A 24,274-nucleotide genomic window follows, 5' to 3' on the forward strand; every position below is an offset into this window, starting at 1 on the left:
GCATGTGCTGTAAGTGTTGGTCGCGGCGAGCCTAAAGACACGCAAGATGTTGCAAAGCCAGCCTCACAGACTCATATGATGTATACTGACGTAAGGAGAGCAAGACGTGAATGTGAGGACCGGCTGTTGTCGAGGTGTCATCGAGTGCAAATCTATCTTAGGTATAACGGCCTAACCTCAATGAAGTCTAGAGTGTGGACAACACGTTCGTCTTACTCAGAGCGGTGGCCGAACGCTATTTTCGACGTTGTGCGTGCCACTTTAATTTTGGCCAACTACGATTCGATACAGAATGCAGGAAACCTGAAAGACACCCTCACGGACACATTGAGAGTAGTGTTTGTCTGCGGAATAATGGGAGTGCAAGGGTCTGTGATATTGATATGGTTGTATGTAGCACTATCCGTCATCAGGGGGCGTAGCTCAGATGGTAGAGCGCTCGCTTAGCATGCGAGAGGTACTGGGATCGATACCCAGCGTCTCCAGAATTTTTAACACACCAACATGCGCACACTGCCATGCAAATAATTCACAGCCAGCGAATGTGTCTAGGCAGATACGAGCGAACGATTAGCAGCCACAATTGGCAAGCGTGCTGTTACGCGCAGGAAGCACCCTCCTCCAAGCCCTATACTTAATTTAGAACCAGTACAAGTCTTCCTTAAGATTCTCAAACCTATGTCGGAAAGATCTGCCTTGCGCCGAGTTCACAAAAATCCCACTGCACATTCCCATTCTTTACGTGCAGTCGGCTGCTACTGGTGTTGCTAGTTGTGACTGCTGATGACAGATGCCGTAGCAATCAATTCATGGAGTGAGTTGTATGTTTTGCGACACTCTGTCTCTGACAAGCAAGCGGAGGTGACATAGGCGCGAACACGGGAAGTTTGCAGCTCCTCGCTGCCTGCAGAGGACCGAGCAGCCACACTAGTTGGGGCGGCCTAAGCCGTAGGCGAAATGTGCTCACTCGCTTGGGCGCGACGTCAAGCTCTAAATAAGGCTGTCACTAGCGTGAGCGTTGCGTGAGCGTCGTGTAAAGTCGGAAAAGTCGTCTGCATAGGTGAGTGCAATGTTTGGGGAGCGGTTTCGTAGTTTGCGCAGTGCAATGGAGACGCGGAAACTTGTTGTGGCCCAGTCTTTTGCAGTTGGACGACAAGAGTGGTACACAGTAGTAAAGTGCGAGGCAGTGAGTTGGCATCAACAGTCGAGTGCACAATGGGGCTTCAGATGTGCTTGTTACCTCAGGCGCTGTGTGATTGTCGACATGGAGTCAAAACGGAGCAATTTGTGACTGTCCTTTCAATTTAAGACGTTAAATACAGACGGAATTTGTAGTCGTAATACCAGAGCATCGAAACTACTTGGAACTCTTGTGCATATGAACGTGATCGCGCCTTTGTACACTGGTCCCTTCGCCCCTATGAACCAACCAACCATCATGTCGCGCACATCAGAGTAGCAAAGGGATGGAAAACAGCGCATCTTTGTTGCGCTTGGGGGCGTAGCTCAGTTGGTAGAGCGTTCGCTTTGCATGTGAAAGGTCCCGGGTTCAAGCCCCGGCGCCTCCATGTTTTGTGGACAGTGCATGGTAAGTGTTGGTCGCGGCGAGCCAAGACACGCAAGATGTTGCAAAGCCAGCCTCACAGACTCATATGATGTATACTGACGTAAGGAGAGCAAGACGTGAATGTGAGGACCGGCTGTTGTCGAGGTGTCATCGAGTGCAAATCTATCTTAGGTATAACGGCCTAACCTCAATGAAGTCTAGAGTGTGGACAACACGTTCGTCTTACTCAGAGCGGTGGCCGAACGCTATTTTCGACGTTGTGCGTGCCACTTTAATTTTGGCCAACTACGATTCGATACAGAATGCAGGAAACCTGAAAGACACCCTCTCGGACACATTGAGAGTAGTGTTTGTCTGCGGAATAATGGGAGTGCAAGGGTCTGTGATATTGATATGGTTGTATGTAGCACTATCCGTCATCAGGGGGCGTAGCTCAGATGGTAGAGCGCTCGCTTAGCATGCGAGAGGTACTGGGATCGATACCCAGCGTCTCCAGAATTTTTAACACACCAACATGCGCACACTGCCAATGCAAATAATTCACAGCCAGCGAATGTGTCTAGGCAGATACGAGCGAACGATTAGCAGCCACAATTGGCAAGCGTGCTGTTACGCGCAGGAAGCACCCTCCTCCCAGCCCTATACTTAATTTAGAACCAGTACAAGTCTTCCCTTAAGATTCTCAAACCTATGTCGGAAAGATCTGCCTTGCGCCGAGTTCACAAAAATCCCACTGCACATTCCCATTCTTTACGTGCAGTCGGCTGCTACTGGTGTTGCTAGTTGTGACTGCTGATGACAGATGCCGTAGCAATCAATTCATGGAGTGAGTTGTATGTTTTGCGACACTCTGTCTCTGACAAGCAAGCGGAGGTGACATAGGCGCGAACACGGGAAGTTTGCAGCTCCTCGCTGCCTGCAGAGACCGAGCAGCCACACTAGTTGGGCGGCCTAAGCCGTAGGCGAAATGTGCTCACTCGCTTGGGCGCGACGTCAAGCTCTAAATAAGGCTGTCACTAGCGTGAGCGTTGCGTGAGCGTCGTGTAAAGTCGGAAAAGTCGTCTGCATAGGTGAGTGCAATGTTTGGGGAGCGTTTCGTAGTTTGCGCAGTGCAATGGAGACGCGGAAACTTGTTGTGGCCCAGTCTTTTGCAGTTGGACGACAAGAGTGGTACACAGTAGTAAAGTGCGAGGCAGTGAGTTGGCATCAACAGTCGAGTGCACAATGGGGCTTCAGATGTGCTTGTTACCTCAGGCGCTGTGTGATTGTCGACATGGAGTCAAAACGGAGCAATTTGTGACTGTCCTTTCAATTTAAGACGTTAAATACAGACGGAATTTGTAGTCGTAATACCAGAGCATCGAAACTACTTGGAACTCTTGTGCATATGAACGTGATCGCGCCTTTGTACACTGGTCCCTTCGCCCCTATGAACCAACCAACCATCATGTCCGCGCACATCAGAGTAGCAAAGGATGGAAAACAGCGCATCTTTGTTGCGCTTGGGGGCGTAGCTCAGTTGGTAGAGCGTTCGCTTTGCATGTGAAAGGTCCCGGGTTCAAGCCCCGGCGCCTCCATGTTTTGTGGACAGTGCATGGTAAGTGTTGGTCGCGGCGAGCCTAAAGACACGCAAGATGTTGCAAAGCCAGCCTCACAGACTCATATGATGTATACTGACGTAAGGAGAGCAAGACGTGAATGTGAGGACCGGCTGTTGTCGAGGTGTCATCGAGTGCAAATCTATCTTAGGTATAACGGCCTAACCTCAATGAAGTCTAGAGTGTGGACAACACGTTCGTCTTACTCAGAGCGGTGGCCGAACGCTATTTTCGACGTTGTGCGTGCCACTTTAATTTTGGCCAACTACGATTCGATACAGAATGCAGGAAACCTGAAAGACACCCTCACGGACACATTGAGAGTAGTGTTTGTCTGCGGAATAATGGGAGTGCAAGGGTCTGTGATATTGATATGGTTGTATGTAGCACTATCCGTCATCAGGGGGCGTAGCTCAGATGGTAGAGCGCTCGCTTAGCATGCGAGAGGTACTGGGATCGATACCCAGCGTCTCCAGAATTTTTAACACACCAACATGCGCACACTGCCATGCAAATAATTCACAGCCAGCGAATGTGTCTAGGCAGATACGAGCGAACGATTAGCAGCCACAATTGGCAAGCGTGCTGTTACGCGCAGGAAGCACCCTCCTCCAAGCCCTATACTTAATTTAGAACCAGTACAAGTCTTCCCTTAAGATTCTCAAACCTATGTCGGAAAGATCTGCCTTGCGCCGAGTTCACAAAAATCCCACTGCACATTCCCATTCTTTACGTGCAGTCGGCTGCTACTGGTGTTGCTAGTTGTGACTGCTGATGACAGATGCCGTAGCAATCAATTCATGGAGTGAGTTGTATGTTTTGCGACACTCTGTCTCTGACAAGCAAGCGGAGGTGACATAGGCGCGAACACGGGAAGTTTGCAGCTCCTCGCTGCCTGCAGAGACCGAGCAGCCACACTAGTTGGGCGGCCTAAGCCGTAGGCGAAATGTGCTCACTCGCTTGGGCGCGACGTCAAGCTCTAAATAAGGCTGTCACTAGCGTGAGCGTTGCGTGAGCGTCGTGTAAAGTCGGAAAAGTCGTCTGCATAGGTGAGTGCAATGTTTGGGGAGCGTTTCGTAGTTTGCGCAGTGCAATGGAGACGCGGAAACTTGTTGTGGCCCAGTCTTTTGCAGTTGGACGACAAGAGTGGTACACAGTAGTAAAGTGCGAGGCAGTGAGTTGGCATCAACAGTCGAGTGCACAATGGGGCTTCAGATGTGCTTGTTACCTCAGGCGCTGTGTGATTGTCGACATGGAGTCAAAACGGAGCAATTTGTGACTGTCCTTTCAATTTAAGACGTTAAATACAGACGGAATTTGTAGTCGTAATACCAGAGCATCGAAACTACTTGGAACTCTTGTGCATATGAACGTGATCGCGCCTTTGTACACTGGTCCCTTCGCCCCTATGAACCAACCAACCATCATGTCCGCGCACATCAGAGTAGCAAAGGATGGAAAACAGCGCATCTTTGTTGCGCTTGGGGGCGTAGCTCAGTTGGTAGAGCGTTCGCTTTGCATGTGAAAGGTCCCGGGTTCAAGCCCCGGCGCCTCCATGTTTTGTGGACAGTGCATGGTAAGTGTTGGTCGCGGCGAGCCTAAAGACACGCAAGATGTTGCAAAGCCAGCCTCACAGACTCATATGATGTATACTGACGTAAGGAGAGCAAGACGTGAATGTGAGGACCGGCTGTTGTCGAGGTGTCATCGAGTGCAAATCTATCTTAGGTATAACGGCCTAACCTCAATGAAGTCTAGAGTGTGGACAACACGTTCGTCTTACTCAGAGCGGTGGCCGAACGCTATTTTCGACGTTGTGCGTGCCACTTTAATTTTGGCCAACTACGATTCGATACAGAATGCAGGAAACCTGAAAGACACCCTCACGGACACATTGAGAGTAGTGTTTGTCTGCGGAATAATGGGAGTGCAAGGGTCTGTGATATTGATATGGTTGTATGTAGCACTATCCGTCATCAGGGGGCGTAGCTCAGATGGTAGAGCGCTCGCTTAGCATGCGAGAGGTACTGGGATCGATACCCAGCGTCTCCAGAATTTTTAACACACCAACATGCGCACACTGCCATGCAAATAATTCACAGCCAGCGAATGTGTCTAGGCAGATACGAGCGAACGATTAGCAGCCACAATTGGCAAGCGTGCTGTTACGCGCAGGAAGCACCCTCCTCCAAGCCCTATACTTAATTTAGAACCAGTACAAGTCTTCCCTTAAGATTCTCAAACCTATGTCGGAAAGATCTGCCTTGCGCCGAGTTCACAAAAATCCCACTGCACATTCCCATTCTTTACGTGCAGTCGGCTGCTACTGGTGTTGCTAGTTGTGACTGCTGATGACAGATGCCGTAGCAATCAATTCATGGAGTGAGTTGTATGTTTTGCGACACTCTGTCTCTGACAAGCAAGCGGAGGTGACATAGGCGCGAACACGGGAAGTTTGCAGCTCCTCGCTGCCTGCAGAGACCGAGCAGCCACACTAGTTGGGCGGCCTAAGCCGTAGGCGAAATGTGCTCACTCGCTTGGGCGCGACGTCAAGCTCTAAATAAGGCTGTCACTAGCGTGAGCGTTGCGTGAGCGTCGTGTAAAGTCGGAAAAGTCGTCTGCATAGGTGAGTGCAATGTTTGGGGAGCGTTTCGTAGTTTGCGCAGTGCAATGGAGACGCGGAAACTTGTTGTGGCCCAGTCTTTTGCAGTTGGACGACAAGAGTGGTACACAGTAGTAAAGTGCGAGGCAGTGAGTTGGCATCAACAGTCGAGTGCACAATGGGGCTTCAGATGTGCTTGTTACCTCAGGCGCTGTGTGATTGTCGACATGGAGTCAAAACGGAGCAATTTGTGACTGTCCTTTCAATTTAAGACGTTAAATACAGACGGAATTTGTAGTCGTAATACCAGAGCATCGAAACTACTTGGAACTCTTGTGCATATGAACGTGATCGCGCCTTTGTACACTGGTCCCTTCGCCCCTATGAACCAACCAACCATCATGTCCGCGCACATCAGAGTAGCAAAGGATGGAAAACAGCGCATCTTTGTTGCGCTTGGGGGCGTAGCTCAGTTGGTAGAGCGTTCGCTTTGCATGTGAAAGGTCCCGGGTTCAAGCCCCGGCGCCTCCATGTTTTGTGGACAGTGCATGGTAAGTGTTGGTCGCGGCGAGCCTAAAGACACGCAAGATGTTGCAAAGCCAGCCTCACAGACTCATATGATGTATACTGACGTAAGGAGAGCAAGACGTGAATGTGAGGACCGGCTGTTGTCGAGGTGTCATCGAGTGCAAATCTATCTTAGGTATAACGGCCTAACCTCAATGAAGTCTAGAGTGTGGACAACACGTTCGTCTTACTCAGAGCGGTGGCCGAACGCTATTTTCGACGTTGTGCGTGCCACTTTAATTTTGGCCAACTACGATTCGATACAGAATGCAGGAAACCTGAAAGACACCCTCACGGACACATTGAGAGTAGTGTTTGTCTGCGGAATAATGGGAGTGCAAGGGTCTGTGATATTGATATGGTTGTATGTAGCACTATCCGTCATCAGGGGGCGTAGCTCAGATGGTAGAGCGCTCGCTTAGCATGCGAGAGGTACTGGGATCGATACCCAGCGTCTCCAGAATTTTTAACACACCAACATGCGCACACTGCCATGCAAATAATTCACAGCCAGCGAATGTGTCTAGGCAGATACGAGCGAACGATTAGCAGCCACAATTGGCAAGCGTGCTGTTACGCGCAGGAAGCACCCTCCTCCCAGCCCTATACTTAATTTAGAACCAGTACAAGTCTTCCCTTAAGATTCTCAAACCTATGTCGGAAAGATCTGCCTTGCGCCGAGTTCACAAAAATCCCACTGCACATTCCCATTCTTTACGTGCAGTCGGCTGCTACTGGTGTTGCTAGTTGTGACTGCTGATGACAGATGCCGTAGCAATCAATTCATGGAGTGAGTTGTATGTTTTGCGACACTCTGTCTCTGACAAGCAAGCGGAGGTGACATAGGCGCGAACACGGGAAGTTTGCAGCTCCTCGCTGCCTGCAGAGACCGAGCAGCCACACTAGTTGGGCGGCCTAAGCCGTAGGCGAAATGTGCTCACTCGCTTGGGCGCGACGTCAAGCTCTAAATAAGGCTGTCACTAGCGTGAGCGTTGCGTGAGCGTCGTGTAAAGTCGGAAAAGTCGTCTGCATAGGTGAGTGCAATGTTTGGGGAGCGTTTCGTAGTTTGCGCAGTGCAATGGAGACGCGGAAACTTGTTGTGGCCCAGTCTTTTGCAGTTGGACGACAAGAGTGGTACACAGTAGTAAAGTGCGAGGCAGTGAGTTGGCATCAACAGTCGAGTGCACAATGGGGCTTCAGATGTGCTTGTTACCTCAGGCGCTGTGTGATTGTCGACATGGAGTGAAAACGGAGCAATTTGTGACTGTCCTTTCAATTTAAGACGTTAAATACAGACGGAATTTGTAGTCGTAATACCAGAGCATCGAAACTACTTGGAACTCTTGTGCATATGAACGTGATCGCGCCTTTGTACACTGGTCCCTTCGCCCCTATGAACCAACCAACCATCATGTCCGCGCACATCAGAGTAGCAAAGGATGGAAAACAGCGCATCTTTGTTGCGCTTGGGGGCGTAGCTCAGTTGGTAGAGCGTTCGCTTTGCATGTGAAAGGTCCCGGGTTCAAGCCCCGGCGCCTCCATGTTTTGTGGACAGTGCATGGTAAGTGTTGGTCGCGGCGAGCCTAAAGACACGCAAGATGTTGCAAAGCCAGCCTCACAGACTCATATGATGTATACTGACGTAAGGAGAGCAAGACGTGAATGTGAGGACCGGCTGTTGTCGAGGTGTCATCGAGTGCAAATCTATCTTAGGTATAACGGCCTAACCTCAATGAAGTCTAGAGTGTGGACAACACGTTCGTCTTACTCAGAGCGGTGGCCGAACGCTATTTTCGACGTTGTGCGTGCCACTTTAATTTTGGCCAACTACGATTCGATACAGAATGCAGGAAACCTGAAAGACACCCTCACGGACACATTGAGAGTAGTGTTTGTCTGCGGAATAATGGGAGTGCAAGGGTCTGTGATATTGATATGGTTGTATGTAGCACTATCCGTCATCAGGGGGCGTAGCTCAGATGGTAGAGCGCTCGCTTAGCATGCGAGAGGTACTGGGATCGATACCCAGCGTCTCCAGAATTTTTAACACACCAACATGCGCACACTGCCATGCAAATAATTCACAGCCAGCGAATGTGTCTAGGCAGATACGAGCGAACGATTAGCAGCCACAATTGGCAAGCGTGCTGTTACGCGCAGGAAGCACCCTCCTCCAAGCCCTATACTTAATTTAGAACCAGTACAAGTCTTCCCTTAAGATTCTCAAACCTATGTCGGAAAGATCTGCCTTGCGCCGAGTTCACAAAAATCCCACTGCACATTCCCATTCTTTACGTGCAGTCGGCTGCTACTGGTGTTGCTAGTTGTGACTGCTGATGACAGATGCCGTAGCAATCAATTCATGGAGTGAGTTGTATGTTTTGCGACACTCTGTCTCTGACAAGCAAGCGGAGGTGACATAGGCGCGAACACGGGAAGTTTGCAGCTCCTCGCTGCCTGCAGAGACCGAGCAGCCACACTAGTTGGGCGGCCTAAGCCGTAGGCGAAATGTGCTCACTCGCTTGGGCGCGACGTCAAGCTCTAAATAAGGCTGTCACTAGCGTGAGCGTTGCGTGAGCGTCGTGTAAAGTCGGAAAAGTCGTCTGCATAGGTGAGTGCAATGTTTGGGGAGCGTTTCGTAGTTTGCGCAGTGCAATGGAGACGCGGAAACTTGTTGTGGCCCAGTCTTTTGCAGTTGGACGACAAGAGTGGTACACAGTAGTAAAGTGCGAGGCAGTGAGTTGGCATCAACAGTCGAGTGCACAATGGGGCTTCAGATGTGCTTGTTACCTCAGGCGCTGTGTGATTGTCGACATGGAGTCAAAACGGAGCAATTTGTGACTGTCCTTTCAATTTAAGACGTTAAATACAGACGGAATTTGTAGTCGTAATACCAGAGCATCGAAACTACTTGGAACTCTTGTGCATATGAACGTGATCGCGCCTTTGTACACTGGTCCCTTCGCCCCTATGAACCAACCAACCATCATGTCCGCGCACATCAGAGTAGCAAAGGATGGAAAACAGCGCATCTTTGTTGCGCTTGGGGGCGTAGCTCAGTTGGTAGAGCGTTCGCTTTGCATGTGAAAGGTCCCGGGTTCAAGCCCCGGCGCCTCCATGTTTTGTGGACAGTGCATGGTAAGTGTTGGTCGCGGCGAGCCTAAAGACACGCAAGATGTTGCAAAGCCAGCCTCACAGACTCATATGATGTATACTGACGTAAGGAGAGCAAGACGTGAATGTGAGGACCGGCTGTTGTCGAGGTGTCATCGAGTGCAAATCTATCTTAGGTATAACGGCCTAACCTCAATGAAGTCTAGAGTGTGGACAACACGTTCGTCTTACTCAGAGCGGTGGCCGAACGCTATTTTCGACGTTGTGCGTGCCACTTTAATTTTGGCCAACTACGATTCGATACAGAATGCAGGAAACCTGAAAGACACCCTCACGGACACATTGAGAGTAGTGTTTGTCTGCGGAATAATGGGAGTGCAAGGGTCTGTGATATTGATATGGTTGTATGTAGCACTATCCGTCATCAGGGGGCGTAGCTCAGATGGTAGAGCGCTCGCTTAGCATGCGAGAGGTACTGGGATCGATACCCAGCGTCTCCAGAATTTTTAACACACCAACATGCGCACACTGCCATGCAAATAATTCACAGCCAGCGAATGTGTCTAGGCAGATACGAGCGAACGATTAGCAGCCACAATTGGCAAGCGTGCTGTTACGCGCAGGAAGCACCCTCCTCCAAGCCCTATACTTAATTTAGAACCAGTACAAGTCTTCCCTTAAGATTCTCAAACCTATGTCGGAAAGATCTGCCTTGCGCCGAGTTCACAAAAATCCCACTGCACATTCCCATTCTTTACGTGCAGTCGGCTGCTACTGGTGTTGCTAGTTGTGACTGCTGATGACAGATGCCGTAGCAATCAATTCATGGAGTGAGTTGTATGTTTTGCGACACTCTGTCTCTGACAAGCAAGCGGAGGTGACATAGGCGCGAACACGGGAAGTTTGCAGCTCCTCGCTGCCTGCAGAGACCGAGCAGCCACACTAGTTGGGCGGCCTAAGCCGTAGGCGAAATGTGCTCACTCGCTTGGGCGCGACGTCAAGCTCTAAATAAGGCTGTCACTAGCGTGAGCGTTGCGTGAGCGTCGTGTAAAGTCGGAAAAGTCGTCTGCATAGGTGAGTGCAATGTTTGGGGAGCGTTTCGTAGTTTGCGCAGTGCAATGGAGACGCGGAAACTTGTTGTGGCCCAGTCTTTTGCAGTTGGACGACAAGAGTGGTACACAGTAGTAAAGTGCGAGGCAGTGAGTTGGCATCAACAGTCGAGTGCACAATGGGGCTTCAGATGTGCTTGTTACCTCAGGCGCTGTGTGATTGTCGACATGGAGTCAAAACGGAGCAATTTGTGACTGTCCTTTCAATTTAAGACGTTAAATACAGACGGAATTTGTAGTCGTAATACCAGAGCATCGAAACTACTTGGAACTCTTGTGCATATGAACGTGATCGCGCCTTTGTACACTGGTCCCTTCGCCCCTATGAACCAACCAACCATCATGTCCGCGCACATCAGAGTAGCAAAGGATGGAAAACAGCGCATCTTTGTTGCGCTTGGGGGCGTAGCTCAGTTGGTAGAGCGTTCGCTTTGCATGTGAAAGGTCCCGGGTTCAAGCCCCGGCGCCTCCATGTTTTGTGGACAGTGCGTGGTAAGTGTTGGTCGCGGCGAGCCTAAAGACACGCAAGATGTTGCAAAGCCAGCCTCACAGACTCATATGATGTATACTGACGTAAGGAGAGCAAGACGTGAATGTGAGGACCGGCTGTTGTCGAGGTGTCATCGAGTGCAAATCTATCTTAGGTATAACGGCCTAACCTCAATGAAGTCTAGAGTGTGGACAACACGTTCGTCTTACTCAGAGCGGTGGCCGAACGCTATTTTCGACGTTGTGCGTGCCACTTTAATTTTGGCCAACTACGATTCGATACAGAATGCAGGAAACCTGAAAGACACCCTCACGGACACATTGAGAGTAGTGTTTGTCTGCGGAATAATGGGAGTGCAAGGGTCTGTGATATTGATATGGTTGTATGTAGCACTATCCGTCATCAGGGGGCGTAGCTCAGATGGTAGAGCGCTCGCTTAGCATGCGAGAGGTACTGGGATCGATACCCAGCGTCTCCAGAATTTTTAACACACCAACATGCGCACACTGCCATGCAAATAATTCACAGCCAGCGAATGTGTCTAGGCAGATACGAGCGAACGATTAGCAGCCACAATTGGCAAGCGTGCTGTTACGCGCAGGAAGCACCCTCCTCCCAGCCCTATACTTAATTTAGAACCAGTACAAGTCTTCCCTTAAGATTCTCAAACCTATGTCGGAAAGATCTGCCTTGCGCCGAGTTCACAAAAATCCCACTGCACATTCCCATTCTTTACGTGCAGTCGGCTGCTACTGGTGTTGCTAGTTGTGACTGCTGATGACAGATGCCGTAGCAATCAATTCATGGAGTGAGTTGTATGTTTTGCGACACTCTGTCTCTGACAAGCAAGCGGAGGTGACATAGGCGCGAACACGGGAAGTTTGCAGCTCCTCGCTGCCTGCAGAGACCGAGCAGCCACACTAGTTGGGCGGCCTAAGCCGTAGGCGAAATGTGCTCACTCGCTTGGGCGCGACGTCAAGCTCTAAATAAGGCTGTCACTAGCGTGAGCGTTGCGTGAGCGTCGTGTAAAGTCGGAAAAGTCGTCTGCATAGGTGAGTGCAATGTTTGGGGAGCGTTTCGTAGTTTGCGCAGTGCAATGGAGACGCGGAAACTTGTTGTGGCCCAGTCTTTTGCAGTTGGACGACAAGAGTGGTACACAGTAGTAAAGTGCGAGGCAGTGAGTTGGCATCAACAGTCGAGTGCACAATGGGGCTTCAGATGTGCTTGTTACCTCAGGCGCTGTGTGATTGTCGACATGGAGTGAAAACGGAGCAATTTGTGACTGTCCTTTCAATTTAAGACGTTAAATACAGACGGAATTTGTAGTCGTAATACCAGAGCATCGAAACTACTTGGAACTCTTGTGCATATGAACGTGATCGCGCCTTTGTACACTGGTCCCTTCGCCCCTATGAACCAACCAACCATCATGTCCGCGCACATCAGAGTAGCAAAGGATGGAAAACAGCGCATCTTTGTTGCGCTTGGGGGCGTAGCTCAGTTGGTAGAGCGTTCGCTTTGCATGTGAAAGGTCCCGGGTTCAAGCCCCGGCGCCTCCATGTTTTGTGGACAGTGCATGGTAAGTGTTGGTCGCGGCGAGCCTAAAGACACGCAAGATGTTGCAAAGCCAGCCTCACAGACTCATATGATGTATACTGACGTAAGGAGAGCAAGACGTGAATGTGAGGACCGGCTGTTGTCGAGGTGTCATCGAGTGCAAATCTATCTTAGGTATAACGGCCTAACCTCAATGAAGTCTAGAGTGTGGACAACACGTTCGTCTTACTCAGAGCGGTGGCCGAACGCTATTTTCGACGTTGTGCGTGCCACTTTAATTTTGGCCAACTACGATTCGATACAGAATGCAGGAAACCTGAAAGACACCCTCACGGACACATTGAGAGTAGTGTTTGTCTGCGGAATAATGGGAGTGCAAGGGTCTGTGATATTGATATGGTTGTATGTAGCACTATCCGTCATCAGGGGGCGTAGCTCAGATGGTAGAGCGCTCGCTTAGCATGCGAGAGGTACTGGGATCGATACCCAGCGTCTCCAGAATTTTTAACACACCAACATGCGCACACTGCCATGCAAATAATTCACAGCCAGCGAATGTGTCTAGGCAGATACGAGCGAACGATTAGCAGCCACAATTGGCAAGCGTGCTGTTACGCGCAGGAAGCACCCTCCTCCCAGCCCTATACTTAATTTAGAACCAGTACAAGTCTTCCCTTAAGATTCTCAAACCTATGTCGGAAAGATCTGCCTTGCGCCGAGTTCACAAAAATCCCACTGCACATTCCCATTCTTTACGTGCAGTCGGCTGCTACTGGTGTTGCTAGTTGTGACTGCTGATGACAGATGCCGTAGCAATCAATTCATGGAGTGAGTTGTATGTTTTGCGACACTCTGTCTCTGACAAGCAAGCGGAGGTGACATAGGCGCGAACACGGGAAGTTTGCAGCTCCTCGCTGCCTGCAGAGACCGAGCAGCCACACTAGTTGGGCGGCCTAAGCCGTAGGCGAAATGTGCTCACTCGCTTGGGCGCGACGTCAAGCTCTAAATAAGGCTGTCACTAGCGTGAGCGTTGCGTGAGCGTCGTGTAAAGTCGGAAAAGTCGTCTGCATAGGTGAGTGCAATGTTTGGGGAGCGTTTCGTAGTTTGCGCAGTGCAATGGAGACGCGGAAACTTGTTGTGGCCCAGTCTTTTGCAGTTGGACGACAAGAGTGGTACACAGTAGTAAAGTGCGAGGCAGTGAGTTGGCATCAACAGTCGAGTGCACAATGGGGCTTCAGATGTGCTTGTTACCTCAGGCGCTGTGTGATTGTCGACATGGAGTCAAAACGGAGCAATTTGTGACTGTCCTTTCAATTTAAGACGTTAAATACAGACGGAATTTGTAGTCGTAATACCAGAGCATCGAAACTACTTGGAACTCTTGTGCATATGAACGTGATCGCGCCTTTGTACACTGGTCCCTTCGCCCCTATGAACCAACCAACCATCATGTCCGCGCACATCAGAGTAGCAAAGGATGGAAAACAGCGCATCTTTGTTGCGCTTGGGGGCGTAGCTCAGTTGGTAGAGCGTTCGCTTTGCATGTGAAAGGTCCCGGGTTCAAGCCCCGGCGCCTCCATGTTTTGTGGACAGTGCATGGTAAGTGTTGGTCGCGGCGAGCCTAAAGACACGCAAGATGTTGCAAAGCCAGCCTCACAGACTCATATGATGTATACTGACGTAAGGAGAGCAAGACGTGAATGTGAGGACCGGCTGTTGTCGAGGTGTCATCGAGTGCAAATCTATCTTAGGTATAACGGCCTAACCTCAATGAAGTCTAGAGTGTGGACAACACGTTCGTCTTACTCAGAGCGGTGGCCGAACGCTATTTTCGACGTTGTGCGTGCCACTTTAATTTTGGCCAACTACGATTCGATACAGAATGCAGGAAACCTGAAAGACACCCTCACGGACACATTGAGAGTAGTGTTTGTCTGCGGAATAATGGGAGTGCAAGGGTCTGTGATATTGATATGGTTGTATGTAGCACTATCCGTCATCAGGGGGCGTAGCTCAGATGGTAGAGCGCTCGCTTAGCATGCGAGAGGTACTGGGATCGATACCCAGCGTCTCCAGAATTTTTAACACACCAACATGCGCACACTGCCATGCAAATAATTCACAGCCAGCGAATGTGTCTAGGCAGATACGAGCGAACGATTAGCAGCCACAATTGGCAAGCGTGCTGTTACGCGCAGGAAGCACCCTCCTCCAAGCCCTATACTTAATTTAGAACCAGTACAAGTCTTCCCTTAAGATTCTCAAACCTATGTCGGAAAGATCTGCCTTGCGCCGAGTTCACAAAAATCCCACTGCACATTCCCATTCTTTACGTGCAGTCGGCTGCTACTGGTGTTGCTAGTTGTGACTGCTGATGACAGATGCCGTAGCAATCAATTCATGGAGTGAGTTGTATGTTTTGCGACACTCTGTCTCTGACAAGCAAGCGGAGGTGACATAGGCGCGAACACGGGAAGTTTGCAGCTCCTCGCTGCCTGCAGAGACCGAGCAGCCACACTAGTTGGGCGGCCTAAGCCGTAGGCGAAATGTGCTCACTCGCTTGGGCGCGACGTCAAGCTCTAAATAAGGCTGTCACTAGCGTGAGCGTTGCGTGAGCGTCGTGTAAAGTCGGAAAAGTCGTCTGCATAGGTGAGTGCAATGTTTGGGGAGCGTTTCGTAGTTTGCGCAGTGCAATGGAGACGCGGAAACTTGTTGTGGCCCAGTCTTTTGCAGTTGGACGACAAGAGTGGTACACAGTAGTAAAGTGCGAGGCAGTGAGTTGGCATCAACAGTCGAGTGCACAATGGGGCTTCAGATGTGCTTGTTACCTCAGGCGCTGTGTGATTGTCGACATGGAGTCAAAACGGAGCAATTTGTGACTGTCCTTTCAATTTAAGACGTTAAATACAGACGGAATTTGTAGTCGTAATACCAGAGCATCGAAACTACTTGGAACTCTTGTGCATATGAACGTGATCGCGCCTTTGTACACTGGTCCCTTCGCCCCTATGAACCAACCAACCATCATGTCCGCGCACATCAGAGTAGCAAAGGATGGAAAACAGCGCATCTTTGTTGCGCTTGGGGGCGTAGCTCAGTTGGTAGAGCGTTCGCTTTGCATGTGAAAGGTCCCGGGTTCAAGCCCCGGCGCCTCCATGTTTTGTGGACAGTGCATGGTAAGTGTTGGTCGCGGCGAGCCTAAAGACACGCAAGATGTTGCAAAGCCAGCCTCACAGACTCATATGATGTATACTGACGTAAGGAGAGCAAGACGTGAATGTGAGGACCGGCTGTTGTCGAGGTGTCATCGAGTGCAAATCTATCTTAGGTATAACGGCCTAACCTCAATGAAGTCTAGAGTGTGGACAACACGTTCGTCTTACTCAGAGCGGTGGCCGAACGCTATTTTCGACGTTGTGCGTGCCACTTTAATTTTGGCCAACTACGATTCGATACAGAATGCAGGAAACCTGAAAGACACCCTCACGGACACATTGAGAGTAGTGTTTGTCTGCGGAATAATGGGAGTGCAAGGGTCTGTGATATTGATATGGTTGTATGTAGCACTATCCGTCATCAGGGGGCGTAGCTCAGATGGTAGAGCGCTCGCTTAGCATGCGAGAGGTACTGGGATCGATACCCAGCGTCTCCAGAATTTTTAACACACCAACATGCGCACACTGCCATGCAAATAATTCACAGCCAGCGAATGTGTCTAGGCAGATACGAGCGAACGATTAGCAGCCACAATTGGCAAGCGTGCTGTTACGCGCAGGAAGCACCCTCCTCCCAGCCCTATACTTAATTTAGAACCAGTACAAGTCTTCCCTTAAGATTCTCAAACCTATGTCGGAAAGATCTGCCTTGCGCCGAGTTCACAAAAATCCCACTGCACATTCCCATTCTTTACGTGCAGTCGGCTGCTACTGGTGTTGCTAGTTGTGACTGCTGATGACAGATGCCGTAGCAATCAATTCATGGAGTGAGTTGTATGTTTTGCGACACTCTGTCTCTGACAAGCAAGCGGAGGTGACATAGGCGCGAACACGGGAAGTTTGCAGCTCCTCGCTGCCTGCAGAGACCGAGCAGCCACACTAGTTGGGCGGCCTAAGCCGTAGGCGAAATGTGCTCACTCGCTTGGGCGCGACGTCAAGCTCTAAATAAGGCTGTCACTAGCGTGAGCGTTGCGTGAGCGTCGTGTAAAGTCGGAAAAGTCGTCTGCATAGGTGAGTGCAATGTTTGGGGAGCGTTTCGTAGTTTGCGCAGTGCAATGGAGACGCGGAAACTTGTTGTGGCCCAGTCTTTTGCAGTTGGACGACAAGAGTGGTACACAGTAGTAAAGTGCGAGGCAGTGAGTTGGCATCAACAGTCGAGTGCACAATGGGGCTTCAGATGTGCTTGTTACCTCAGGCGCTGTGTGATTGTCGACATGGAGTCAAAACGGAGCAATTTGTGACTGTCCTTTCAATTTAAGACGTTAAATACAGACGGAATTTGTAGTCGTAATACCAGAGCATCGAAACTACTTGGAACTCTTGTGCATATGAACGTGATCGCGCCTTTGTACACTGGTCCCTTCGCCCCTATGAACCAACCAACCATCATGTCCGCGCACATCAGAGTAGCAAAGGATGGAAAACAGCGCATCTTTGTTGCGCTTGGGGGCGTAGCTCAGTTGGTAGAGCGTTCGCTTTGCATGTGAAAGGTCCCGGGTTCAAGCCCCGGCGCCTCCATGTTTTGTGGACAGTGCATGGTAAGTGTTGGTCGCGGCGAGCCTAAAGACACGCAAGATGTTGCAAAGCCAGCCTCACAGACTCATATGATGTATACTGACGTAAGGAGAGCAAGACGTGAATGTGAGGACCGGCTGTTGTCGAGGTGTCATCGAGTGCAAATCTATCTTAGGTATAACGGCCTAACCTCAATGAAAGTCTAGAGTGTGGACAACACGTTCGTCTTACTCAGAGCGGTGGCCGAACGCTATTTTCGACGTTGTGCGTGCCACTTTAATTTTGGCCAACTACGATTCGATACAGAATGCAGGAAACCTGAAAGACACCCTCACGGACACATTGAGAGTAGTGTTTGTCTGCGGAATAATGGGAGTGCAAGGGTCTGTGATATTGATATGGTTGTATGTAGCACTATCCGTCATCAGGGGGCGTAGCTCAGATGGTAGAGCGCTCGCTTAGCATGCGAGAGGTACTGGGATCGATACCCAGCGTCTCCAGAATTTTTAACACACCAACATGCGCACACTGCCATGCAAATAATTCACAGCCAGCGAATGTGTCTAGGCAGATACGACGCGAACGATTAGCAGCCACAATTGGCAAGCGTGCTGTTACGCGCAGGAAGCACCCTCCTCCCAGCCCTATACTTAATTTAGAACCAGTACAAGTCTTCCCTTAAGATTCTCAAACCTATGTCGGAAAGATCTGCCTTGCGCCGAGTTCACAAAAATCCCACTGCACATTCCCATTCTTTACGTGCAGTCGGCTGCTACTGGTGTTGCTAGTTGTGACTGCTGATGACAGATGCCGTAGCAATCAATTCATGGAGTGAGTTGTATGTTTTGCGACACTCTGTCTCTGACAAGCAAGCGGAGGTGACATAGGCGCGAACACGGGAAGTTTGCAGCTCCTCGCTGCCTGCAGAGACCGAGCAGCCACACTAGTTGGGCGGCCTAAGCCGTAGGCGAAATGTGCTCACTCGCTTGGGCGCGACGTCAAGCTCTAAATAAGGCTGTCACTAGCGTGAGCGTTGCCGTGAGCGTCGTGTAAAGTCGGAAAAGTCGTCTGCATAGGTGAGTGCAATGTTTGGGGAGCGTTTCGTAGTTTGCGCAGTGCAATGGAGACGCGGAAACTTGTTGTGGCCCAGTCTTTTGGCAGTTGGACGACAAGAGTGGTACACAGTAGTAAAGTGCGAGGCAGTGAGTTGGCATCAACAGTCGAGTGCACAATGGGGCTTCAGATGTGCTTGTTACCTCAGGCGCTGTGTGATTGTCGACATGGAGTCAAAACGGAGCAATTTGTGACTGTCCTTTCAATTTAAGACGTTAAATACAGACGGAATTTGTAGTCGTAATACCAGAGCATCGAAACTACTTGGAACTCTTGTGCATATGAACGTGATCGCGCCTTTGTACACTGGTCCCTTCGCCCCTATGAACCAACCAACCATCATGTCCGCGCACATCAGAGTAGCAAAGGATGGAAAACAGCGCATCTTTGTTGCGCTTGGGGGCGTAGCTCAGTTGGTAGAGCGTTCGCTTTGCATGTGAAAGGTCCCGGGTTCAAGCCCCGGCGCCTCCATGTTTTGTGGACAGTGCATGGTAAGTGTTGGTCGCGGCGAGCCTAAAGACACGCAAGATGTTGCAAAGCCAGCCTCACAGACTCATATGATGTATACTGACGTAAGGAGAGCAAGACGTGAATGTGAGGACCGGCTGTTGTCGAGGTGTCATCGAGTGCAAATCTATCTTAGGTATAACGGCCTAACCTCAATGAAGTCTAGAGTGTGGACAACCACGTTCGTCTTACTCAGAGCGGTGGCCGAACGCTATTTTCGACGTTGTGCGTGCCACTTTAATTTTGGCCAACTACGATTCGATACAGAATGCAGGAAACCTGAAAGACACCCTCACGGACACATTGAGAGTAGTGTTTGTCTGCGGAATAATGGGAGTGCAAGGGTCTGTGATATTGATATGGTTGTATGTAGCACTATCCGTCATCAGGGGGGCGTAGCTCAGATGGTAGAGCGCTCGCTTAGCATGCGAGAGGTACTGGGATCGATACCCAGCGTCTCCAGAATTTTTAACACACCAACATGCGCACACTGCCATGCAAATAATTCACAGCCAGCGAATGTGTCTAGGCAGATACGAGCGAACGATTAGCAGCCACAATTGGCAAGCGTGCTGTTACGCGCAGGAAGCACCCTCCTCCAAGCCCTATACTTAATTTAGAACCAGTACAAGTCTTCCCTTAAGATTCTCAAACCTATGTCGGAAAGATCTGCCTTGCGCCGAGTTCACAAAAATCCCACTGCACATTCCCATTCTTTACGTGCAGTCGGCTGCTACTGGTGTTGCTAGTTGTGACTGCTGATGACAGATGCCGTAGCAATCAATTCATGGAGTGAGTTGTATGTTTTGCGACACTCTGTCTCTGACAAGCAAGCGGAGGTGACATAGGCGCGAACACGGGAAGTTTGCAGCTCCTCGCTGCCTGCAGAGACCGAGCAGCCACACTAGTTGGGCGGCCTAAGCCGTAGGCGAAATGTGCTCACTCGCTTGGGCGCGACGTCAAGCTCTAAATAAGGCTGTCACTAGCGTGAGCGTTGCGTGAGCGTCGTGTAAAGTCGGAAAAGTCGTCTGCATAGGTGAGTGCAATGTTTGGGGAGCGTTTCGTAGTTTGCGCAGTGCAATGGAGACGCGGAAACTTGTTGTGGCCCAGTCTTTTGCAGTTGGACGACAAGAGTGGTACACAGTAGTAAAGTGCGAGGCAGTGAGTTGGCATCAACAGTCGAGTGCACAATGGGGCTTCAGATGTGCTTGTTACCTCAGGCGCTGTGTGATTGTCGACATGGAGTCAAAACGGAGCAATTTGTGACTGTCCTTTCAATTTAAGACGTTAAATACAGACGGAATTTGTAGTCGTAATACCAGAGCATCGAAACTACTTGGAACTCTTGTGCATATGAACGTGATCGCGCCTTTGTACACTGGTCCCTTCGCCCCTATGAACCAACCAACCATCATGTCCGCGCACATCAGAGTAGCAAAGGATGGAAAACAGCGCATCTTTGTTGCGCTTGGGGGCGTAGCTCAGTTGGTAGAGCGTTCGCTTTGCATGTGAAAGGTCCCGGGTTCAAGCCCCGGCGCCTCCATGTTTTGTGGACAGTGCATGGTAAGTGTTGGTCGCGGCGAGCCTAAAGACACGCAAGATGTTGCAAAGCCAGCCTCACAGACTCATATGATGTATACTGACGTAAGGAGAGCAAGACGTGAATGTGAGGACCGGCTGTTGTCGAGGTGTCATCGAGTGCAAATCTATCTTAGGTATAACGGCCTAACCTCAATGAAGTCTAGAGTGTGGACAACACGTTCGTCTTACTCAGAGCGGTGGCCGAACGCTATTTTCGACGTTGTGCGTGCCACTTTAATTTTGGCCAACTACGATTCGATACAGAATGCAGGAAACCTGAAAGACACCCTCACGGACACATTGAGAGTAGTGTTTGTCTGCGGAATAATGGGAGTGCAAGGGTCTGTGATATTGATATGGTTGTATGTAGCACTATCCGTCATCAGGGGGCGTAGCTCAGATGGTAGAGCGCTCGCTTAGCATGCGAGAGGTACTGGGATCGATACCCAGCGTCTCCAGAATTTTTAACACACCAACATGCGCACACTGCCATGCAAATAATTCACAGCCAGCGAATGTGTCTAGGCAGATACGAGCGAACGATTAGCAGCCACAATTGGCAAGCGTGCTGTTACGCGCAGGAAGCACCCTCCTCCAAGCCCTATACTTAATTTAGAACCAGTACAAGTCTTCCCTTAAGATTCTCAAACCTATGTCGGAAAGATCTGCCTTGCGCCGAGTTCACAAAAATCCCACTGCACATTCCCATTCTTTACGTGCAGTCGGCTGCTACTGGTGTTGCTAGTTGTGACTGCTGATGACAGATGCCGTAGCAATCAATTCATGGAGTGAGTTGTATGTTTTGCGACACTCTGTCTCTGACAAGCAAGCGGAGGTGACATAGGCGCGAACACGGGAAGTTTGCAGCTCCTCGCTGCCTGCAGAGACCGAGCAGCCACACTAGTTGGGCGGCCTAAGCCGTAGGCGAAATGTGCTCACTCGCTTGGGCGCGACGTCAAGCTCTAAATAAGGCTGTCACTAGCGTGAGCGTTGCGTGAGCGTCGTGTAAAGTCGGAAAAGTCGTCTGCATAGGTGAGTGCAATGTTTGGGGAGCGTTTCGTAGTTTGCGCAGTGCAATGGAGACGCGGAAACTTGTTGTGGCCCAGTCTTTTGCAGTTGGACGACAAGAGTGGTACACAGTAGTAAAGTGCGAGGCAGTGAGTTGGCATCAACAGTCGAGTGCACAATGGGGCTTCAGATGTGCTTGTTACCTCAGGCGCTGTGTGATTGTCGACATGGAGTCAAAACGGAGCAATTTGTGACTGTCCTTTCAATTTAAGACGTTAAATACAGACGGAATTTGTAGTCGTAATACCAGAGCATCGAAACTACTTGGAACTCTTGTGCATATGAACGTGATCGCGCCTTTGTACACTGGTCCCTTCGCCCCTATGAACCAACCAACCATCATGTCCGCGCACATCAGAGTAGCAAAGGATGGAAAACAGCGCATCTTTGTTGCGCTTGGGGGCGTAGCTCAGTTGGTAGAGCGTTCGCTTTGCATGTGAAAGGTCCCGGGTTCAAGCCCCGGCGCCTCCATGTTTTGTGGACAGTGCATGGTAAGTGTTGGTCGCGGCGAGCCTAAAGACACGCAAGATGTTGCAAAGCCAGCCTCACAGACTCATATGATGTATACTGACGTAAGGAGAGCAAGACGTGAATGTGAGGACCGGCTGTTGTCGAGGTGTCATCGAGTGCAAATCTATCTTAGGTATAACGGCCTAACCTCAATGAAGTCTAGAGTGTGGACAACACGTTCGTCTTACTCAGAGCGGTGGCCGAACGCTATTTTCGACGTTGTGCGTGCCACTTTAATTTTGGCCAACTACGATTCGATACAGAATGCAGGAAACCTGAAAGACACCCTCACGGACACATTGAGAGTAGTGTTTGTCTGCGGAATAATGGGAGTGCAAGGGTCTGTGATATTGATATGGTTGTATGTAGCACTATCCGTCATCAGGGGGCGTAGCTCAGATGGTAGAGCGCTCGCTTAGCATGCGAGAGGTACTGGGATCGATACCCAGCGTCTCCAGAATTTTTAACACACCAACATGCGCACACTGCCATGCAAATAATTCACAGCCAGCGAATGTGTCTAGGCAGATACGAGCGAACGATTAGCAGCCACAATTGGCAAGCGTGCTGTTACGCGCAGGAAGCACCCTCCTCCCAGCCCTATACTTAATTTAGAACCAGTACAAGTCTTCCCTTAAGATTCTCAAACCTATGTCGGAAAGATCTGCCTTGCGCCGAGTTCACAAAAATCCCACTGCACATTCCCATTCTTTACGTGCAGTCGGCTGCTACTGGTGTTGCTAGTTGTGACTGCTGATGACAGATGCCGTAGCAATCAATTCATGGAGTGAGTTGTATGTTTTGCGACACTCTGTCTCTGACAAGCAAGCGGAGGTGACATAGGCGCGAACACGGGAAGTTTGCAGCTCCTCGCTGCCTGCAGAGACCGAGCAGCCACACTAGTTGGGCGGCCTAAGCCGTAGGCGAAATGTGCTCACTCGCTTGGGCGCGACGTCAAGCTCTAAATAAGGCTGTCACTAGCGTGAGCGTTGCGTGAGCGTCGTGTAAAGTCGGAAAAGTCGTCTGCATAGGTGAGTGCAATGTTTGGGGAGCGTTTCGTAGTTTGCGCAGTGCAATGGAGACGCGGAAACTTGTTGTGGCCCAGTCTTTTGCAGTTGGACGACAAGAGTGGTACACAGTAGTAAAGTGCGAGGCAGTGAGTTGGCATCAACAGTCGAGTGCACAATGGGGCTTCAGATGTGCTTGTTACCTCAGGCGCTGTGTGATTGTCGACATGGAGTCAAAACGGAGCAATTTGTGACTGTCCTTTCAATTTAAGACGTTAAATACAGACGGAATTTGTAGTCGTAATACCAGAGCATCGAAACTACTTGGAACTCTTGTGCATATGAACGTGATCGCGCCTTTGTACACTGGTCCCTTCGCCCCTATGAACCAACCAACCATCATGTCCGCGCACATCAGAGTAGCAAAGGATGGAAAACAGCGCATCTTTGTTGCGCTTGGGGGCGTAGCTCAGTTGGTAGAGCGTTCGCTTTGCATGTGAAAGGTCCCGGGTTCAAGCCCCGGCGCCTCCATGTTTTGTGGACAGTGCATGGTAAGTGTTGGTCGCGGCGAGCCTAAAGACACGCAAGATGTTGCAAAGCCAGCCTCACAGACTCATATGATGTATACTGACGTAAGGAGAGCAAGACGTGAATGTGAGGACCGGCTGTTGTCGAGGTGTCATCGAGTGCAAATCTATCTTAGGTATAACGGCCTAACCTCAATGAAGTCTAGAGTGTGGACAACACGTTCGTCTTACTCAGAGCGGTGGCCGAACGCTATTTTTCGACGTTGTGCGTGCCACTTTAATTTTGGCCAACTACGATTCGATACAGAATGCAGGAAACCTGAAAGACACCCTCACGGACACATTGAGAGTAGTGTTTGTCTGCGGAATAATGGGAGTGCAAGGGTCTGTGATATTGATATGGTTGTATGTAGCACTATCCGTCATCAGGGGGCGTAGCTCAGATGGTAGAGCGCTCGCTTAGCATGCGAGAGGTACTGGGATCGATACCCAGCGTCTCCAGAATTTTTAACACACCAACATGCGCACACTGCCATGCAAATAATTCACAGCCAGCGAATGTGTCTAGGCAGATACGAGCGAACGATTAGCAGCCACAATTGGCAAGCGTGCTGTTACGCGCAGGAA

The 24,274-nt window shown here is 50.2% G+C and overlaps 31 non-coding genes across 31 annotated transcripts; all 31 read left to right on the forward strand.

Moving 5' to 3' along the window:
• The first annotated feature begins 412 nt into the window (after positions 1–412).
• On the forward strand, positions 413–485 carry Trnaa-agc (transfer RNA alanine (anticodon AGC)). Its single transcript has one exon. It is a non-coding gene; the product is annotated as a tRNA-Ala (tRNA).
• A 1,010-nt stretch (positions 486–1,495) lies between these two features.
• Trnaa-ugc (transfer RNA alanine (anticodon UGC)) lies at positions 1,496–1,568 on the forward strand. Its single transcript has one exon. It is a non-coding gene; the product is annotated as a tRNA-Ala (tRNA).
• Positions 1,569–1,989: 421 nt separating this feature from the next.
• Trnaa-agc (transfer RNA alanine (anticodon AGC)) lies at positions 1,990–2,062 on the forward strand. Its single transcript has one exon. It is a non-coding gene; the product is annotated as a tRNA-Ala (tRNA).
• Positions 2,063–3,071: 1,009 nt separating this feature from the next.
• Positions 3,072–3,144, forward strand: Trnaa-ugc (transfer RNA alanine (anticodon UGC)). The gene has a single exon. It is a non-coding gene; the product is annotated as a tRNA-Ala (tRNA).
• A 423-nt stretch (positions 3,145–3,567) lies between these two features.
• On the forward strand, positions 3,568–3,640 carry Trnaa-agc (transfer RNA alanine (anticodon AGC)). The gene has a single exon. It is a non-coding gene; the product is annotated as a tRNA-Ala (tRNA).
• Positions 3,641–4,648: 1,008 nt separating this feature from the next.
• Positions 4,649–4,721, forward strand: Trnaa-ugc (transfer RNA alanine (anticodon UGC)). The gene has a single exon. It is a non-coding gene; the product is annotated as a tRNA-Ala (tRNA).
• Positions 4,722–5,144: 423 nt separating this feature from the next.
• Trnaa-agc (transfer RNA alanine (anticodon AGC)) lies at positions 5,145–5,217 on the forward strand. Its single transcript has one exon. It is a non-coding gene; the product is annotated as a tRNA-Ala (tRNA).
• A 1,008-nt stretch (positions 5,218–6,225) lies between these two features.
• Positions 6,226–6,298, forward strand: Trnaa-ugc (transfer RNA alanine (anticodon UGC)). Its single transcript has one exon. It is a non-coding gene; the product is annotated as a tRNA-Ala (tRNA).
• A 423-nt stretch (positions 6,299–6,721) lies between these two features.
• Trnaa-agc (transfer RNA alanine (anticodon AGC)) lies at positions 6,722–6,794 on the forward strand. The gene has a single exon. It is a non-coding gene; the product is annotated as a tRNA-Ala (tRNA).
• Positions 6,795–7,802: 1,008 nt separating this feature from the next.
• On the forward strand, positions 7,803–7,875 carry Trnaa-ugc (transfer RNA alanine (anticodon UGC)). The gene has a single exon. It is a non-coding gene; the product is annotated as a tRNA-Ala (tRNA).
• A 423-nt stretch (positions 7,876–8,298) lies between these two features.
• On the forward strand, positions 8,299–8,371 carry Trnaa-agc (transfer RNA alanine (anticodon AGC)). The gene has a single exon. It is a non-coding gene; the product is annotated as a tRNA-Ala (tRNA).
• Positions 8,372–9,379: 1,008 nt separating this feature from the next.
• Trnaa-ugc (transfer RNA alanine (anticodon UGC)) lies at positions 9,380–9,452 on the forward strand. Its single transcript has one exon. It is a non-coding gene; the product is annotated as a tRNA-Ala (tRNA).
• Positions 9,453–9,875: 423 nt separating this feature from the next.
• Trnaa-agc (transfer RNA alanine (anticodon AGC)) lies at positions 9,876–9,948 on the forward strand. Its single transcript has one exon. It is a non-coding gene; the product is annotated as a tRNA-Ala (tRNA).
• A 1,008-nt stretch (positions 9,949–10,956) lies between these two features.
• On the forward strand, positions 10,957–11,029 carry Trnaa-ugc (transfer RNA alanine (anticodon UGC)). The gene has a single exon. It is a non-coding gene; the product is annotated as a tRNA-Ala (tRNA).
• A 423-nt stretch (positions 11,030–11,452) lies between these two features.
• Trnaa-agc (transfer RNA alanine (anticodon AGC)) lies at positions 11,453–11,525 on the forward strand. The gene has a single exon. It is a non-coding gene; the product is annotated as a tRNA-Ala (tRNA).
• Positions 11,526–12,533: 1,008 nt separating this feature from the next.
• Trnaa-ugc (transfer RNA alanine (anticodon UGC)) lies at positions 12,534–12,606 on the forward strand. The gene has a single exon. It is a non-coding gene; the product is annotated as a tRNA-Ala (tRNA).
• A 423-nt stretch (positions 12,607–13,029) lies between these two features.
• On the forward strand, positions 13,030–13,102 carry Trnaa-agc (transfer RNA alanine (anticodon AGC)). Its single transcript has one exon. It is a non-coding gene; the product is annotated as a tRNA-Ala (tRNA).
• Positions 13,103–14,110: 1,008 nt separating this feature from the next.
• On the forward strand, positions 14,111–14,183 carry Trnaa-ugc (transfer RNA alanine (anticodon UGC)). The gene has a single exon. It is a non-coding gene; the product is annotated as a tRNA-Ala (tRNA).
• Positions 14,184–14,606: 423 nt separating this feature from the next.
• Trnaa-agc (transfer RNA alanine (anticodon AGC)) lies at positions 14,607–14,679 on the forward strand. The gene has a single exon. It is a non-coding gene; the product is annotated as a tRNA-Ala (tRNA).
• Positions 14,680–15,687: 1,008 nt separating this feature from the next.
• Trnaa-ugc (transfer RNA alanine (anticodon UGC)) lies at positions 15,688–15,760 on the forward strand. Its single transcript has one exon. It is a non-coding gene; the product is annotated as a tRNA-Ala (tRNA).
• A 423-nt stretch (positions 15,761–16,183) lies between these two features.
• On the forward strand, positions 16,184–16,256 carry Trnaa-agc (transfer RNA alanine (anticodon AGC)). The gene has a single exon. It is a non-coding gene; the product is annotated as a tRNA-Ala (tRNA).
• Positions 16,257–17,264: 1,008 nt separating this feature from the next.
• Positions 17,265–17,337, forward strand: Trnaa-ugc (transfer RNA alanine (anticodon UGC)). The gene has a single exon. It is a non-coding gene; the product is annotated as a tRNA-Ala (tRNA).
• A 424-nt stretch (positions 17,338–17,761) lies between these two features.
• Positions 17,762–17,834, forward strand: Trnaa-agc (transfer RNA alanine (anticodon AGC)). Its single transcript has one exon. It is a non-coding gene; the product is annotated as a tRNA-Ala (tRNA).
• A 1,011-nt stretch (positions 17,835–18,845) lies between these two features.
• Positions 18,846–18,918, forward strand: Trnaa-ugc (transfer RNA alanine (anticodon UGC)). The gene has a single exon. It is a non-coding gene; the product is annotated as a tRNA-Ala (tRNA).
• A 425-nt stretch (positions 18,919–19,343) lies between these two features.
• On the forward strand, positions 19,344–19,416 carry Trnaa-agc (transfer RNA alanine (anticodon AGC)). The gene has a single exon. It is a non-coding gene; the product is annotated as a tRNA-Ala (tRNA).
• Positions 19,417–20,424: 1,008 nt separating this feature from the next.
• On the forward strand, positions 20,425–20,497 carry Trnaa-ugc (transfer RNA alanine (anticodon UGC)). The gene has a single exon. It is a non-coding gene; the product is annotated as a tRNA-Ala (tRNA).
• Positions 20,498–20,920: 423 nt separating this feature from the next.
• On the forward strand, positions 20,921–20,993 carry Trnaa-agc (transfer RNA alanine (anticodon AGC)). The gene has a single exon. It is a non-coding gene; the product is annotated as a tRNA-Ala (tRNA).
• A 1,008-nt stretch (positions 20,994–22,001) lies between these two features.
• Trnaa-ugc (transfer RNA alanine (anticodon UGC)) lies at positions 22,002–22,074 on the forward strand. The gene has a single exon. It is a non-coding gene; the product is annotated as a tRNA-Ala (tRNA).
• Positions 22,075–22,497: 423 nt separating this feature from the next.
• On the forward strand, positions 22,498–22,570 carry Trnaa-agc (transfer RNA alanine (anticodon AGC)). The gene has a single exon. It is a non-coding gene; the product is annotated as a tRNA-Ala (tRNA).
• Positions 22,571–23,578: 1,008 nt separating this feature from the next.
• Positions 23,579–23,651, forward strand: Trnaa-ugc (transfer RNA alanine (anticodon UGC)). The gene has a single exon. It is a non-coding gene; the product is annotated as a tRNA-Ala (tRNA).
• Positions 23,652–24,075: 424 nt separating this feature from the next.
• Trnaa-agc (transfer RNA alanine (anticodon AGC)) lies at positions 24,076–24,148 on the forward strand. The gene has a single exon. It is a non-coding gene; the product is annotated as a tRNA-Ala (tRNA).
• The last annotated feature ends 126 nt before the right edge of the window (positions 24,149–24,274 follow it).

Source organism: Schistocerca cancellata, unplaced genomic scaffold (genome assembly GCF_023864275.1).
Source record: "Schistocerca cancellata isolate TAMUIC-IGC-003103 unplaced genomic scaffold, iqSchCanc2.1 HiC_scaffold_170, whole genome shotgun sequence".
Taxonomy (NCBI): Eukaryota; Metazoa; Arthropoda; class Insecta; order Orthoptera; family Acrididae; genus Schistocerca; species Schistocerca cancellata.